The sequence below is a fragment of the Pelophylax lessonae genome (genome assembly GCF_965119305.1).
Source record: "Pelophylax lessonae genome assembly, chromosome: 10".
Classification (NCBI taxonomy): domain Eukaryota; kingdom Metazoa; phylum Chordata; class Amphibia; order Anura; family Ranidae; genus Pelophylax; species Pelophylax lessonae.
In genome coordinates this window covers 230,690,715-230,696,714 of record NC_138777.1, presented here as the reverse complement: position 1 = coordinate 230,696,714, position 6,000 = coordinate 230,690,715, and positions in this window count along the sequence as shown.

Sequence of the window (6,000 nt, the reverse complement as noted above, 5' to 3'; positions counted from 1 at the left end):
ACTCTGTGCACTGCGTATTCCTGACCTCTGTACATAGCGCACCCCTGAACTCTGTACACTGCTTACTCCTGACCTCTGTACATAGCGCACCCCTGAACTCCGTACAATCTCTCTTTTAAAGCAAAATCACACAAATACCAATCAAATACCCCGAAAAGAAATAAACAACACAAATACATAAAAAGATAAAATTAGGTAAACACAATTTCTCAAAATACACCCAATAAAATCCAACACCTTCCACATAAAACAGCAAATCTCATCTGAGCTCCTCAATGAGTGAAATTGAGAGTTTCTGCTTCAAAGAAATGACATAATTGGTGATTTGGGGTAAAAATCAATTGAGCCACAAATACTGCATTCATACGTAATGGGCGGCATCTCATTTACAAGAACAAATACCTCCAGGAAAAGCACTTTTCACCTGCACCATGTCAGCCTTAACCAGCGTTTTCTATGACACCGACACCGTCCTAAATACATTCAGATATCCCCTCCAAAATAAGAAGGACAGATGGATAATGCAAGAGGTCAGCCAAGAGGAAACTTCCTGGGAACAAGGATCACAATGTCTTGTAGTGAAGGCCCAGAGGTCACGACCTTTAATGAGGCCGAGTCAGGCGGGTTAGCCGCCTCTGAGAATTGCAGCTAGCCAAAAGGACGGAGGTCAGCAGATAATGAAGTGGCCAGCATTGGTTTTCTGCCAGTCACACTTCAGAATGGAATAATGTGTGCGTGGGAAAGGCCGGAGTATTGGTGATACACGGCGGATCATCCCCCTGATTACATACAATCCTATACGCTACTATATCATGAGCCCTAAAATGCCAATACTTCCCAGACACCTGCCACAAGCGTTCAGGGCTGCCATTGTCTTCCCGATCACCGAAGCTGCCGGGTCACTTTGCCTGGGGAGGTTTTCCGGAGAGATTTTGCACATGAGAACTTCCTCTACGGACCCAGAAAAGAATACGGTAGTCCTTCCCGAAGGCGCAACTCCACCTATATGACAAAACCAATGACTGCCAAACCGATCGGGAAAATAGCAAACGTTGTAAATAACGCTGATTGACGTATTTGTTTTGTTACAGTAGATGTGAACCCCAGACAAATGACGTTTTCATTTCCAAAGCACTATTCATCTAGGAGGTGGCCACCTGGCCGGCCGGTGAAAATGGGACTTGAAGGCAATGACAAATTATAGGGACAGTATTTCCCGAGAAAAATGGTGGCATATTTTAACCGGTTACCGACCGCCCGCCACAGTTTTACTGCAGCAGGCTGGCTCTCCTGCACGAACCGACGTAGCTCTACATCAGCCACGCGCGTAGTGCTGGGGAGTTTGCTTTGAATATTAAAAATTAATTTAATAAAATAGTGTTTTTGGTTAGAGGTGCTCAGATGCCCGTGAAGATCTGATTTTACCACTTGCTTGTTTTACTGCGGCAGGCAGACTCTGCTGCGCGAAACGACGTAGGGGTACGTCGTTCGAACGCGTGGTGCTGGGGGGGCGAGCGCACCCCCACTAGGCAGCGGGGATGCCAATCCACGGGGGCCGGCAGCCACGATTTCAGCCAGGCACCCGCGATTGCTCCCCGCTAAGAGGGAAGGATGGTCAGCTGTTATAAATACAGCTGACCGTTCTTCTTTCTGGAATGATCACAGAGCGCCTGTGATCCTTCTATATAGGACCACAGGTCTCTGTGGTCATTTCAGAAGCCACGCCCCCCCACAGTTAGAATCACTCCCCTAGGCTCACATTTAACCCTTTGATCACCCCTAGGCTAAACCCTTCCCTGCCAGTGTCATTATTACAGTAACAGTGCATATTTTTAGCACTGATTACTGTAGTAATGTGACTGGTCCCCCCAAAAGTGTCAAAAATGTCAGCTAGGGGTCCGAACTGTCCGCCGCAATGTCGCAGTCCTGCTAAAAATCGCAGATCGCCGCCATTACTAATAAAAAAATAAAATAAATAAAATATTATTTAAGTTAAAATAAATAAAAATGACATAAATCTTTCCCCTAGTTTGTAGACGCGATAACTTTTGCGCAAACTAATCAATATACACTTATTGCGGTTTTAATTTTTTTTTTACCAAAAATAGGTAGCAGAATACAAATTGGCCTAAAATGATGAAAAATTTTAATTTTTTTTTTTTTTTTTTTGGGAATGTTCTATAGCAGAAAGTGAAAAATATTGTTTTTTTTTTTCAGAATTGTCGCTCTTTTTTTGTTTATAGCGCAAAAAATAAAAATCGCAGAGGTGATCAAATATCACCAAAAGAAAGCTTTATTTGTGGGGAAAAAAAAGGACGTCAATTTTGTTTGGGTACAGCGTCGCACAACCGCAAAATTGTCAGTTAAAGTAACGCAGTAAGCGCAAAAAATGGCCTGGTCATTAAGGGGGAAAATCTTCCGGTCCAGAAGTGGTTAAAGTGGTAACTAAAGCAAAATTATTATTTTTTTAGTTTTGGAGAAGGATTAGAACCCCTATCAGGCTTTATATCTGCGTCCCCATTAGGGAGATTCTCCCTCTCTATTTGTCCTATGTACCTTATCACCAAGAGTGAAAGAAAAAGAAAATTCCAAATGTTGGGTTGTCACCGGAATTGATATAGAAGGAAAGCCTTCCAATGAGAAGAGTAGTTCTGGATGACAACCAGGGATTACCCTCGCAGGAGCCACTGGTGATGGTTCTGCCATGACTCTGCTCGATCCCCACTGACACACTAGACTAGAGGCCATTTACATTTGTGGACTCAAAGTGGATGTAAACCCCATTCATAAACTTTGATCTGGGCACATAATTCTGTAGTGTTTACTTATCTCTCTCCAAAGCCCTAAGTCCCGTGTCTCTCTGCTACTCCATTCCTCTGTTATCAGCATGATAACTTCTGACACGTTCTCAGACACACAGGAGATGAAAGCAGCTGGAAACTTGTTTTGGGGTGGTTGCATTGAAATAAATTAGCAGAGAGCTGGTCTATTTACAGCACAGCTGTGCCTGTTTCCTCCTTCCTCTGCCTATGTGGGGGGGGGGGGTGCCTTTCCTCCAATCAGCTGTCACACAGTGTATGCCAAGACCCAGAGCTGGAACAGGAAGAAATATTTCCAGCATGATGTTCACTTTCTAAATAGTGTAGAAAGCTGTAGACAGCAAATATACAAATAAAACGTATGTAGGGAGATTTATTTAATCTCTGTGTATCATCTGAGGCTGTTCACTTCACTGGGTATATGTGAGGGTTTACATCCACTTTAGAGTGTTACTTAAACCCACAAGAGTAAAATCAGTCTGTATATGCAGTAAAGCATGCTTGTTATACCCACTGTGGGACCTAAGGGGTTAATCCCCTGCATTGTGTAAAAAGGCTGTTTGATTCCTGTCTTCTCTGATCCTCCCCTTCTTCCACTGTCCCCTATCCATCTTGTTGAAAGTACAGAGCCTTAGGGGGCACTCTGCACATGCTCAGCTTGGTGTTTATTGCTAGAGAGTTTTTGTTTGGGGAGAGAGGGTGCATGTGATCAGCACAGGGCCAATCAGCACTGCCCAGACAGAGGGTCAGGGGTCCTGCAGTCTCATAGGACAGTCAGAGTAGAATGAAAACTCCTTCTACAAGCTTTAACCAGATACTGATAGACAAAAGACTGCTATATACTGCTGATGAGAAAAGGTATTTAGCAGTTTATATTTACTAAAGTAATTTACAATTCCCTGTTCTGTGTTCAACAAGGTGAAATAAGAAAATTGCATAGGCTTAAAGGCACTATGATAGATGAATGGTCAATGACCCACTAACTGCCATTCAAAAGGCTAGAGCAAGGTTAAATTAAACTACAACAGGTGCAACTAGAGTCTTTAGAAGGGCATTAACTAACCCAGAAGGGTCCAATAGCGGGCGGGAGTATGCATCTCTAGTGTGTGAACTAGAGTGTGCACCTCTGAACATGGTTGAAAGTACCTGCGGCCTGATATTTAATGTTGGTCGGCTTTCGGTGGGGCCCTTCTTTAAGCGGTGCATGTGAACTATCCCTTAAAGGAGTGGGTAGATAATAGCAGCAGCGGACGGGGGGGTCAGGCAGAGGATCGGGCACACAGATAAGTGCTCAGCTCGCTCCACACACAGATCCCAGCGGAGGGAGAAAACAGTCCACAGCCATCAACATAGAGGAGAGGAGAGACGCCATCAGCACCTGCAGCCCACTCTCTCTCTCTCTGCTGGAAGCACAATGGTGAAGGGGGCTGCACCCGGCTGCATCAGGTTTCCTTCCAATATACTGACATTGTGACTGCTCTGTGAGCCCCCCCCCCCTTTTGTGCCTTGTTCACATGAGGTGTACTATGGTGTGAGGGCAATGTTTGCCTACATGGGATTTCACGGGCATTCTGTGCATTATGATCTCAGTGCAGGCAGTTCCATTTATGTCAATTGGGAGCCATTGCATGGACACAGCTGCTGCTCCCGATTTGGCAGACATGCGGGTGCTATCATGTACCTGGTAGCAGAGCCTAAAATGAAGGCCTCTCCTACACCTATGACTTGGGGCCCCTGATAGCGTGAACAGCAGGTGCAGACGTCAGAGTGGTACAAGTGCCTGAAGGTCTTGCCGGTATTCACGCCAGGTAGAGAAAGTCGTCAGCAGTCTTCAGTGAAACAGGCGGGCCAGTAGGCAGCTGGTGGGTAGCACACTGAAGTGGGCTGATACTGGCGACAGCGGGTAGGCAAGGCATACACTGATAGTAGACTCAACAGGATGAATGACAGCTAATGGAAACCACAGGAGATTAGCAGAGTCAGGCAGGCTGGGTCTTACACTGGCAGGATGGATTAGGTATAGAGGAGCAGGCAAGAGTGTGGTCAGGGTACAAGCAGGGTCAGGTCGATCAGTGGAACAGAAGCAAATGAAGCAGGCAGAAGCGGTGGTCAAGGACAAGCCGGGGCCAGTTCAGACAGAGTTCAGAGAGTAGTTGGGACAAACCGGGGAAACTAGAGTCAAGATACAGGAACACAGAGTCTCAGGATACACAGGAGGCTGAAGACAAAGCAGCACTGATCCTGAGCACTGAGAATGCCCACTGGATGCCAACATCTGTCACAAGTGCACGTGTATGTGTACAGGTGCGTGCACCAAGGAGCATGAGCCCAGTTCCTACGTTTACAAGAGGAAGCATGGATTGGCCTGTGAAGAGGTACAGAAGTCCGTCCAGAGGGGCCATATTGTCTACTGGCTTGCCCTTCCTGACAGATACACAGCACCAAATATAGACAGTATGCGTTCAGGGCCATCCACCTGCACCATCATGTCTGTCTAATTGGGAGCAACGGTTATTTGCATCCAGCCGCTGCTCCCAATTGACTGCCTGCACGGGTACCTGCACACCTTCTTCAAAATTGTCCCAGCCATATCTGCTTATAAATTTGCCAGGACCATGAATCTCAAACCTACGGGACTCACCTTGAACCGATGGGTAGCAGTAAACTCCAACAAGCTGGTAGGCAGCTGGTGCGTAGAAGACTGAAGTGGGCTCAGGGGCTAACTGGCAACTTTTGGCCCAGGAGGCAAGTACAAACCAGAGGCCCATGGTGTAGTGACTCGGCCCCCCTCCCACTCCCCCTCCTCCCAGCCTCCTCCTGACCCCCATTCCAGACTGAGGCTCCAGGTACTCCCTACTCACCGGCCGAATCCAGGTTCCCGACCTGGCCAGCAGGGGGCAGTTAGGGGGAGCTGGGACAGCTCAGTCAGGACTAGCTATGGGAGGAGAGTCTCCAGTGGGGCATAGAACCGGCCTCTGCTCCGACACAGTTTACACCATCCATGCTGGGGGGGGAGGCCTGCACTCTGTCCTTGTCTTCATCCCGCACTCACTAGGTCAGCAGTGGGGACTTTTAACTTTTCTTCACCTGAAATCCTTTAGGCATGTCTGTGGCAGAAGCGGTGCAGCCTTTTTACGGTGCATCAGAGCAGCCGGGGGGGGGGGGCAATTGCCCCCCTGCC